Source organism: Bos indicus, chromosome 18, assembly GCF_029378745.1.
Source record: "Bos indicus isolate NIAB-ARS_2022 breed Sahiwal x Tharparkar chromosome 18, NIAB-ARS_B.indTharparkar_mat_pri_1.0, whole genome shotgun sequence".
In the NCBI taxonomy this organism is placed as follows: Eukaryota; Metazoa; Chordata; class Mammalia; order Artiodactyla; family Bovidae; genus Bos; species Bos indicus.
In genome coordinates this window covers 49,178,367-49,189,900 of record NC_091777.1, presented here as the reverse complement: position 1 = coordinate 49,189,900, position 11,534 = coordinate 49,178,367, and the positions used below count along the sequence as shown (strand labels likewise).

General features: G+C 46.9%; 1 protein-coding gene and 1 long non-coding RNA gene across 4 annotated transcripts in view; one reads left to right on the top strand and one right to left on the bottom strand.

Moving 5' to 3' along the window:
- Positions 1–4,024: 4,024 nt before the first annotated feature.
- On the bottom strand, positions 4,025–8,444 carry LOC139177109 (uncharacterized). The gene is made up of 2 exons (XR_011561551.1): positions 8,270–8,444; positions 4,025–7,128 (listed from the first exon to the last, which is right to left on the bottom strand). It is a non-coding gene; the product is annotated as an uncharacterized lncRNA (long non-coding RNA).
- FBXO17 (F-box protein 17) overlaps positions 7,746–11,534 on the top strand; it is a 31,947-nt gene continuing 28,158 nt past the window's right edge. For 2 of the 3 annotated variants that reach the window (XM_070770993.1, XM_019978239.2), the window contains exon 1: positions 7,819–7,959. The gene's annotated coding sequence lies outside the window, so the exon portion shown is untranslated. Of the gene's footprint in view, positions 7,976–11,534 lie in introns of all 3 variants that reach the window. The other variant, XM_070770994.1, reaches the window with a different exon arrangement.

The following is an 11,534-nucleotide window of genomic DNA, read 5'->3' as shown; positions in this document are numbered from 1 at the left end:
ACTAGCATCTCTGCTTCTGTTATCACATTGCCCTCCCTCTGACGGAGTCCTCCTGTCTCCTTTCTATCAGGAATACTGAGATTGTATTCAGGCTGGTCTCAGCATCCCAAGATCCTTAACTCAATCACATCCACATAATATTTTTTGCTGTGTTAGGCAACATTCATTTTGCCAACAAAAGTCAGTCTAGTCAAAGCTATGGTTTTTCCAGTGGTCATGTATGGATGTTGAGAGTTGGACCATAAAGGAGGCTAAGCGCCGAAAAATTGATGATTTTAAACTATGGTGCTGGAGAAGACTCTTGAGAGCCCCTTGGACAGCAAGGAGATCAAGCCAGTAAGTCCTAAAGGAAATCAACCCTGAATATTGATTGGAAGTGTTACCGAAAAGTATGCATGGGCCAATACTCTGGCCACCTGATGCGAAGAGCCGACTCATTGGAAAAGACCCTGATGCTGGGAAAGCTTTAAGGCAAAAGGAGAAGAGGGCGACAGAGGATGAGATGGTTAGATAGCATCACCGACTCAATGAGCATGAATTTGAGGATTCATGCTAGGAGATAGTGAAGGACAGGGAAGCCTGGCATGTTGCAGTTCATGGGATCACAAAGAGTCGGACATGACTTAGCAACTGAACAACAGAAAGGTAACATTCACAGATTCCAAGAATTAGGGCACAGATATCTTGGTGGGGGACTTTCTTCAGCCTAGTGTAACTGTGTAACTCAGATTGCAACTTGACTCCATGATCTTTTAACCAAGATCACACATCTGGTCTCAGGACTTAATGAAGCTCGGGGTTTTGATGTCTCTTTGCAGAAAGATTCAGTGAGAGACAAGTGATGGTGCGGATAGTTTTTATGGGCTGGGTAACTTCATAGGCTAATGAGTGGGAGGATTATTCCAACTATTTGGGGGAGTTCAGCTCAGTCGCTCAGTCATGTCCAACTCTTTGTGACCCCCTGGTGTAGCACAGCAGGCTTTCCCGTCCAACACCAACTCCCAGAGTGTGCTCAAACTCATGTCCATCAAGTCGGTGATGACATCCAACCATCTCATCCTCTGTCATCCCCTTCTCCTCCTGCCCTCAGTCCTTCCCAGCATCACGGTCTTTTCAAATGAGTCAGTTCTTCCCATCAGGTGGCCAAAGTATTAGAGTTTCAGCTTCAGCATCAATCCTTCCAATGAATATTCAGGACTGATTTCCTTTATGATTGACTTGACAGGTTTGATCTCCTTGCAGTCCAAGGGACTCTCAAGGGTCTTCTCCAGCACTACAGTTCAAAAGCATCAATTCTTTGGCGCTCAGCTTTCTTTATAGTCCAACTCTCACAGTGAACTAAAATGGACTGGAATGGGCGAATTTAATTCAGATGACCATTATATCTATTACTGTGGGCAAGAATCCCTTAGAAGAAAATCTCAAAAATGACAGGATGATCTCTGTTCATTTCCAAGGCAAACCATTCAATGTCACAGTAATCCAAGTCTATGCCCCAACCAGCAATGCTGGAGAAGCTGAAGTTGAATGGTTCTATGAAGACCTACAAGACCTTCTAGAACTAACACCCAAAAAAGATGTCCTTTTCACCATAGGGGACTGGAACGCAAAAGTAGGAAGTCAAGAAATTTGGGGGAAGGGGGTGGAGATTTCCAGGGATTAGGCCACTGCCCACTTTTTGGTCTTCCATGGTCAGCCTTGGAACTGTCAAGGCACTGGTGAGTGTGAAACTTAGCATATGCAAATGTGTTACAAATGAGCGTATATTGATACTCAAGGTCTAGTGGAAATCAACCTGCCCACCATCGTGGACCTATTTGGTTCTAATCAGCTCATGTCGTATCCTCGGGCTCTGTCATTATTTTAAAGGTTGTGCCCTGTCCCCTTCCCTCAGGTTTCACTACCACAGACACCACCACTTGTGAGAAATTCCAAATTCCACACATTTCTGGTAAGACAAACGAGGTAGAGGCTTGGGGACATGAATCAGAGTAAAGAGGTCCGTGCATTCAAGACAGGACTGCAGGAAAGAGCAAGCCTGGCAGGACCCAGGCTGCAGTGCATGAGCAGGAATGAGAAAATGCAGCCTACGCAGGCTCCGATGACGGTTTCTCCAAGCTTCCTGCATCCTGTCCTCCCACCTTCCCCAGGGCACAAGCCACCCCGCATTCATGGGCAGGAAAACAAGAACTGAAGGGCGGTTCCCTAAAGAGACCCAGCTCTCTGCCAGCCTGAGGCGGTCACTAGGCTAGGTGGTGGCTTCTGGAAAAAGCCCGTCCTGTTCTGGCACTTGCGGGGGAGGGGAGGGCAGCTGGAAGTGGGACTCCTGGTCTCTTACCACCCACGCGGGAGGCCAGCCCGGCGGCAAGTCCCACACCCAGACACAAAGCCCGCATTCATGGCGTGGCCTGGCAGGCAAACAGTCAACATTTATAACAGAAAGCACAGGCATCACCTACAGATAGCAGCCTTGTGCCTCTGTTGAGAACGGCAAGAAATAAGCTACATCATCAGACAGGAAAAGAAAACCAGCCCCGAGCAAGACAGAACCCAAAGGAAATCACCAATTCAAGCCCCAACCAAGGTGCACAAACTGACTCTGGTTCTTGTCTCTTTAGTCTCTTTTTTAGTTTTTCATGTTGACTCTTTTGAAAAGTTCTGGACAGTTATTTTTTGGCAGGGACCAGTTATATTATGTTCAATACTGATTGCCTTCATATTGTTAAATGTAGATTTAGGGCTTCCCTGGTGACTCAGTGGTAAAGAATCTGGCTGCCCCTACAGGAGACACAGGTTCGATCACCAGTCCAGGAAGATCCCACAGGCCACAGAGCAACTAAGCCCGTGTGCCACAACTACTGAGCCTTGCTCTAGAGCCCACGAGCCACGACTAGTGAAGCCTGTGTACCCTAGAGCTCGTTGCTCTGCAACAAGAGCAGCCACGGCAATGAGAAGCCCACGCGCCACAACTAGAGAGCAGCCGCCACTCGCCGCAACTGGAGATAAGCCCACGCAGCGAGGAAGGCCCTGCATTGCCAAAAATAAATACATAAAATTATTTTAAAAAATAAATCGAGATTTAAATGTTTTTAACTAGCGTTCTGCTTAGGCAATGTTGTATACTTCTTATAGTGTCACATCAAGAGACCCTTGAGGTCATGCTGTCCAACTACTGAGGATATCATTTGATCATTTGGTTAAGAGTCTATCTGCCAACACCCACCATCCCTCACTTGGTAGGTATATTTTCCCCCTCTCTAATGAATAAGTCATCTGATGGGTAATAATTCTGGACTATTCTCCAACATCCTTTTACCAATGGTTTTAACATCCTCTGATAATCCAATTATTTTGGGGGGATACCGTGTGTTTTTTCTCCATTTTATCTGTAATAAGCCAGCATTATCTGTTGAAATAAATTGTTTAGTGCCTGTAAATCTACATAATCTGAAGTCTGCAAAGCAGCTGATTAATAATGGTATCAATTTAAAAAAAAACAAACCTAAAAAGCATTGCTACAGTCTCTTACCCGCAAACTTTCTTCATAAATTAGGCCCCAAAGTCTTCAAGCAATAAGATCTGACAGAACCAACATCACATATTTATAACTATTCCACTAAGAGTGTACTTCTCGCTATACATGCTTTGAAGTAGAATTATCACGTGATCATGGACGGCTGCCCTGACCCTTCTGGGAATGCTGCAGAATGCTGTATATGCCTTACGTACATTCGGAAAGTGAAAGTCACTCAGTCGTGTCCAACTCTTTGTGACCCCATGGACTATACAGTCCATGGAATTCTCCAGGCCAGAATACTGGAGTGGGTAGCCTTTCCCTTCTCCAGGAGATCTTTCCAACCCACTGACTTCTTTAAAAAAAAAAAAAATCCGAAATCCATACTATCTAGTCCTAGATCTTTCAGATAAAGGACTGTGTGTGGATCTATACTGAAAGCCTTATTAATAACACAACAATTTTACAACCTGTATCAGAAAATGCTTTGAAAGGTGGATGGTACAAATAATGAGAGGCAGCGTTTACTGGGTGGTGGTGGTGGTGTTCAGTCGCTAAGTTGAGTCTGACTCTTTGCGACCCCATGGACTGCAGCATGCTAGGCTTCCCTGAGTTTGCTCAAACTCATGTCCTTTGAGTTGGTGATGCCATCCAACCATCTCATCCTCTGCCATCCCTTTCTCCTCCCACCTTCAATCTTTCCCAGCATCAGGGTCTTCTCCAGCGAGTCGGCTCTTCACTTCAGGTGGCCAAATATTGGAGCTTTAGCTTCAGCATCAGTCCTTCCAATGAATATTCTTGGTTGATTTCCTTTAGGATGGACTGGTTGGATCTCCTTGCAGTCCAAGGGACTCTCAAGAGTCTTCTCCAGCACCACAGTTCAAAAGCATCAATTCTTTGGCACTCAGCCTTCTTTATGGTCCAAATCTCACATCTGTACATGACTACTGAAAAAACCATAGTTTTGACTATATGGATCTTTGTTGGCAAAGTGATGTCTGCTTTTTAATATGTTCTCTAGATTTGTCATAGCTACTTTTTCCTTTCAAGGAGCAAGTGTCTTTTAATTTCATGGCTGCTACAGACGCCGATCTCACACTGTCCTCACGGCAGCGCTGTGGTGCCTTTCCCAGGCTTCTAGTGGAGGGGACCTGGGGAGAGGAGGCTTAAACCCCTTTTTGTGTGACCCCCAAGCAAGTGACTTACACCTCATGTGAAGCCTACCCATCTCTAGGCCTCAGTTTCTCAGGAGAGGAGGCAGCTGCAGAGAACTGCATATAAAGCATTTAGCCTAGTTGGTAGAGACAGAATAAGGGCAAAGTAGGTGATTAAATACTTCATCCCACTCTGTGTGCGTGTGTGCTTAGACTCTCAGTCACATCTGACTCTTCGTGACCCCATGAGCTGTAGCCTGCCAGGCTCCTTTGTCCATGGGGATTCTCCAGGCAAGAACACTGGAGTGGATTGCCATGCCCTCCTCCAGGGGATCTTTCCAACCCAGGTCTCCTGCATTGCAGGCAGATTCTTCACCGTCTGAGTCACCAGGGGAGCCCTCATCCCACTGGGGGATTGTAAGTAGAGACAAAAAGTATGGAAGACCCCTCTAAGTCAAAGATCATTCGAGAAAGCACGTTTGAGACTTCCCTGGCGGTCGGGAGGCCCATTGGACTGCACAGGACTACACAGGGAACCCCATGAAGGGGGCACAGGTTCCATCCCTGATCGGGGAACTAAGATCTCACATGCCAAAACTAAGACCCAGTGGGGCCAAATAAATATTTAAAAAAAGAAGAAGAAGAAGAAGAAAGCAGGTTTGCTTAAGCACAAAGCCAAGCAGACTTGCTTAGCAACAAAAACCACGCAACAGAAGCATGAGACATGCCCCCAAACAGTAAAAATGATGGTGAAACGAGACCCACATCCTGTCCAGTGAGCTCAGTAAGTTAATAATACCTAGGAAATGCTCCTCTGGGCACACCAAAAATAAAAATATAAGGAAAGGGTGACATTATACTGAAACCTGAGATGATTTACTATTCTTAGCATATGTTACCGCCTCTTTGCTCATTTCCATTGTGCCAGAACAGGGCTGGCTGGACCAGGTAGGGACATGAAAACTCCACCTGACATGAAGGAGGAGCTGATGATGGAAGCTTGACATCTACTCAAGAATGAGGAAAAAGGTGGTTTTCTCCCCCTCCCCACTTTTTCTTTGATTATAAAACTGCAGCCCACTAAATTCTCAGGGTGCAGCACTCAAGCCTCCTATACTAATAAACTCTTTCCTTACCTGTCTCTCTGCCTCTCATTGAATTCTTTCTGCCCCGAGACAGAAGCACCTACACTGTACTAAGTACAGAGACACATTCTATCAGTTCCATAGTGCCTGTGATGACTGAGCACTGGGGTAACTGGGATTGCTGGTGATTTCCTAGTAGCCTCTCAAGTGGCGCTAGTGGTAAAGAACCCGCCTGCCAGCCAATGCAGCAGACGTAAGAGACGCAAGTTCAATTCCTGGGTCAGAAAGATCCCCTGGAGGAGGGCATGGCATGCACTGCGGTATTCCTGCCTGGAGAATCCTATGGATAGAGGAGCCTGGTGGGCTACAGTCCATGGTGTTGCAAAGAGTCGGACATGACTGAAGCAACTTAGCACACATGCACGGGAGGCCTGGAGTTCAGAAGGCTGCCTCTAGGATGTGTAAGGTCAGTCCTTGAGTGCACACCATCTAGGGCAATCAGAAAAAAAAAAATCACAGTGAAGGGCAACGGCAGAGGTCAAGAGAGACATGGGTCTTGGTCCCATCCTTACTGTGAATCTCGGATTAATTCTCTTGCCTGCAATTTAGGGGAGGGGCAGATTTCTAATGTAGCATCACCCAGGTTGTCGCCCCAGGAGTTTGTGTCGCAGAGATGTTCAACTTAAGAACAAGCCTGGGCTTCTGAGACACTACCCTGGGGACACAACATAAATTCCAGAGAATTCCTGCAGACAGAAGCTTCAGTCCAAGTGTTTTTCACCAGGCCCAGGGTTGGAGTCACAGCTCAGCCATTTACTAGGAGTAAACAGATGGTGAAAGAGATGTGAATGCTGGAGGCAGCTGGAGGCAGGTGGCTGTGAGGCAGGAGATAGACGGACCCAGTCTGAACAGCCAGAGTTTGTCCCCTGTGGGCAGGTCCTTGAAGATGAGAAGCCAGAGAAGCACTGGGCCCTGCCCAGATAAGAAATAAAAGACCCCATGTTCCTCATTCTTGAAGTCAAGGAGACATTCTCAACTACACATGCGCAGAAAGGCTCCTTGGAGGTCAAAAGGCAGGGGGTGTCACCTCATGGTAAGTGATGTCAACCTACCATAGGCCTTTTGGCTAAGAGAAACTGAGGCACAGATGGGAGTGTTAGTTGCTCAATCCTGTCTGACTCTTTGTGGTCCCATGGACTGTAGGCTGCCAGGCTCCTCTGTCCATGGACTTTTCCAGGCAAGAATACTGCAGTGGGTTGCCATATTCTTCTCCAGGGGATCTTCCCCAGTCAGGGATCGAACCCAGGTCTCTGGCATTGCAGGCAGATTCTTTACCGTCTGAGCCACCAGGCAAGCCCCTACAGACGGGAGGACCCTGAAATAAACCAAATACAGACTCAGAACCAGGCAAAGCAAGATGATTGGCCAAAGGAAACCCGGAAGAAATGCCCCCATCTGGCCCTCCCCTGTGTCTATCCCTTTTCTTCCAAAAAATACTTTCCGTCTCTATGTGGAAACTCATTTCTATACAGTTGATGGGCCAAGGCCTTGTCACTTTCCCTGGTGGTCTAGTGTTAGGATTCAGCGCTTTCACTGCCACCGCTAGACCTCAATCTCTAGCCGGAGCCTGCTTCAAGCCATTCAAGATCAGCTGGAATAAGAAGGAAAGAGGGGATTTTGGGGAGTGGGGGCAGACGGGACAATTCCCATCGCAGGAGGCTCCGCGGGGGGAGGCAGAACTCTCCCATTGGAGATGCCTGCGGTGAAGGTCCTCCCCCCACCACGCCACCCCGCCTCCACCGACCCACCCCAGTCTTAGATCGCGAGGCGCCTGGGCAGCAGGTAACCACGTGGAGAAAGTATAGACTTTCCAAAGGAGCGATGAGCAGGCCCCCAAATCCGGGAGCGCAGGGATTGGGTCTCCTCCCCGCCAGCCTCGCGGCAGCTGAGCCCTCCCCCTCCGCCTGCAACCTCCCAGACCCCGCCCCTCCCCCGCTCCGGCTCCGCGCAGCCGCCTGCCTGCCCGCTGGACTTCACAGTCTCCAGCCCCCGGGTCCAGACTTCAGCCGCCGCCACCCCCTCCCCCAACCCTCCTAGAGGACTCCCTGGGCGGGGCCGATCCCGAGGAGCACCCCCCCGGACTGCCTCTCAGAGCAGGGTGGGGAAGGGGATCGTAGTCCGCCGCCACCTCCGAGCAGGCCGCCAGGTGAGCGCCGGGACAGGTAGGGACCGAGGTCGGGACCGGTGTCCGTCCACACTCGCAGCTAGGGCGCCCCGGGGAGGATTTCCGTCCCAGGCCCTGCCCGGAGTGGCGTGTCCCTGGAGTCCTGCGCCCCATCACGCCTTCCCCCGCTTCTGCCCCTTTAAGTCCAGAGTTACACGAACGCACGTTTGAAAGCCCCAGATTATAGGAAAAGGGCTTGGCTATAAAACCGGTCCTCTAAAGCCCTCGCCTCTCCGTCCGCCTGCTGGTCTGAGGAGGCCACTATTAAACACCACCCCCACCCCCCACGTACTCGACCAACACGTGTTCAACAGCAGCTGGTGAAAGGCCTGACCACTTTTTACCAATTCTGTTTTTTGTGTCCTCTGGCTGGCAGGAAAATCTACGAATCGGAAGATCTTAGAGCACCGTTTCTTGCTTTAGCAACTTGGGCACAGTTTGTTTTTAGCTGCTCCCGCTCTACCCAATTTAAACTTTGTTCTGAGTTAACTTTTGCAGTGACCGGTCATATTTGTTAATGTTCCATGTCTTGATCTTTCAACTTTAGACGGCAGCTGTTTACCGCTATTTTGAAAGACTATAGTATTACCAATCTACTTTTAAAATAGACAATAACATTTTTTTTAGTGTCCCAGTAACACAAGTACAAACGACAAAGGTTTGCATGCAATATCAATCCTTTAAACAAGCGCAGTCTCCTCTGCAGCCAGTTTTTAAATTTTGTAATTAAATTACTTTTCAGAGATGGCAGAAGTAACTTGTGATCCGTGGTGTGTCGTTTTAAACCTTTTTTTGCTCTTTATTCCTCTGGTAGTTCCTTCCAAATCTTTAAAGCAAATTATTCCATTGTTATTTGTTAGTTTATCAACTTTTACACAATGTCTGTAATCTTTTGCTAAAAATAGATGGGGACAGAAGCTTATCATCTCCAGGGTTTCTCTCCTCCCTGTATAATCACAACATTCCTTTTGGCTTCTCTAAAGAAATTATTTTTTGTAAACTTTTCTTTTTCTTTAAGCATATCTATATATATTTGTATATTCTATGTGAAGTAGCTCAGTTGTGTCCGACTCTTTGTGACCCCGTGGACTGTAGCCCACCAGGCTCCTCCATCCATGGGATTCTCCAGGCAAGAATACTGGACTGGGTTGCCATTTCCTTCTCCAATACATATACAGAATCTGTTGATTCTCCTTTTAATAAAGTTTTCATATTTATTTAAATTCTAATTTTTCAATCCAATCAAGATATACATACAGTTCACAAATCAAATATAAACAAGACTGCCGTATTTTTTCCCTATGATAAAAGTAATATAATCCGTTTAACAAAAATGGAAAAGGCCGGGGCAGTGTTTTTTGTTTTTGTTTTTGTTTTGTTTTGGTGATACTAGCTCCTAGACCAGGTATCCAAAACACCCGGCCCTTGGCAGTGAGATTTTCGAGTCCTAACCCCTGGACTGCTATGTACTTCCCAGGGGCAGTCTTTTAGATTAAAAGAGATTAGAGAGAAATGAGCACCCCCAGCAGTGTGTGAGTCCCATATTTGTTTGGAAGATACAATTCCAGAAGACCTTGGAACAATGAGAAAAAGTGTTCATAGATGAAGCATTAGATAGTAGATTGAATTTCTCTTAGTGGGTTGAGAGATAATAGACCTATAAAGGGTTCTTATTCTTTCTTAGGAGATGCATATTCAGGTATTTAATAGTTCATCAAAAGAGAGAGAGAAAGCAAATATGGCAAAATATGAAACAGATATCCATTTTAACTATATTTTCAGCTTTTCTGTATGGTGACATTTTTATGGTGAAATCTGGGGAAGATAAAGACGATTTACCAGCAGAAACTAACACAACATTGTAAAGCATCTATACTCCAATAAAAATAAATAAATAAAATGCATTGAGACAGAAAAATAAACACATATAAAAAATAAAGTAAGATAAAAGTTTAGAAACTCAGAGATGAATGCATGCACAGCTGCACGACCCTGGAGTCCTCCACCCCAATCTGCCCCTTGCTTGTTGGGTGACCCTGGGTTGATTGCTTCCCTCCTCCAAGCCTCAGTTTCCCCAGCTGAAAATAGCACCGGCCTCAAGGGGTTGTTGGTGAGACTTCTGTGAGATCTTGGAAAGCACTTTCCACGTACGTGCCTGGAGGATTTAGTGTTCAGTTAACAGTAGCTGTTAGTATTTTGTGAAGGGTTTTTCTTAACAACCATGGTCAGCTCACCTGTGAATAATTATCCGTAACATCATAACTGCTCTTGGGGCTCAATAATTGTAGCGCACAGGCTTAGCTGCCCCTGAAGCATACGGGATCTTAGTTTTCCGACCAGGGATGAACCTGCGTCCCCTGCACTGGAAGGCAGATTCTTAACCGCTGAACCACTAGGACTGTCCATCTTTTGCCTTTTTTAAAATTCACCAGGTGGCTCTGATCTTGCCATTGGTGCAGTTTTCTGTCCCGCTGTATTTCGTTCCTTCCTAGGCACGAATCCCCTGAACCTACATTCCTTCAGGCGTGGTTTCAGTGACTGCATGATTCTGACATAAGGAGGTGCAGCCCCAGACTCCAGTCCCATAGCTGGCCTTGACTGCTAATCATTGTCACAGCAGTCACAATGGCAGCTAACACTTGTTGAAGACCAGCCTTGATCTTGTTGAATTTCCCCATCACCGTGGGAAGTGAGAGTTACTACAAGTCCACAGCGTGTTAGCCAAAACTTTTGCTATTCAGTGCAGGAACTGAATATAAGGCAAGTCACAAAGAACCATCCTGTGTATTACATATGATCCTTATCGGGGTAGACTTCCCTGATGGTCCAGTGGTTGGGAATCTGCTTGCTAATGCAAGAGACACAGGTTAGATCCTGGTCCGGGAGGATTCCACATGCGAAGAGGCAACGAAGCCTGTGCATCACAGCTACTGAACCCACACTCTAGAGCCCACAAGCCACAACTACTGGAGCCCCACGCCTAGACAAGACAAGGCGTGGGCTCTTCCAGGACAAGAGAAACTCCGACAATAAAAAGCCCGCCCACGGAAACCAGAGAGCAGCCCCTGTTCTCCGCAAAAAGAGAATCCTGCATGCAGCAACAAAGCCATAGGGCAGCCAAAAATAAATAATTACTTAAAATTTTTTCCAAAAAAATCCCTAGCAGGACTGGGGAGTGATCAAACACACGGATACTTCTTCAGTGAAATGCATGTTCATATCATAAATAAAACCTTCCATCAGTTCCAGGCAGTTCTGCCACCAAGTGGGTCTATGAAAGCCTTGGTTTTCAGAGCTTTTGGATTTAGGGATTGTGGAGTGTGGTGGTGGTTTAGTCACTCAGTCGTGTCCAACTTTGCGACCCCATGGACTGTAACCCACCAGGCTCCTCTGTCCATGGGATTTCCCAGGCAAGAATACAGGAGTGACTTGCCATTTCCTCCTCCAAGGGATCTTCCCAACCTAGGGATCACACCCAGGTCTCCTGCATTGCAGGCAGATTCTTTACTGACTGAGCCACCAGTGAAGCCTGGAGAGGACATGTGGACATTCACATC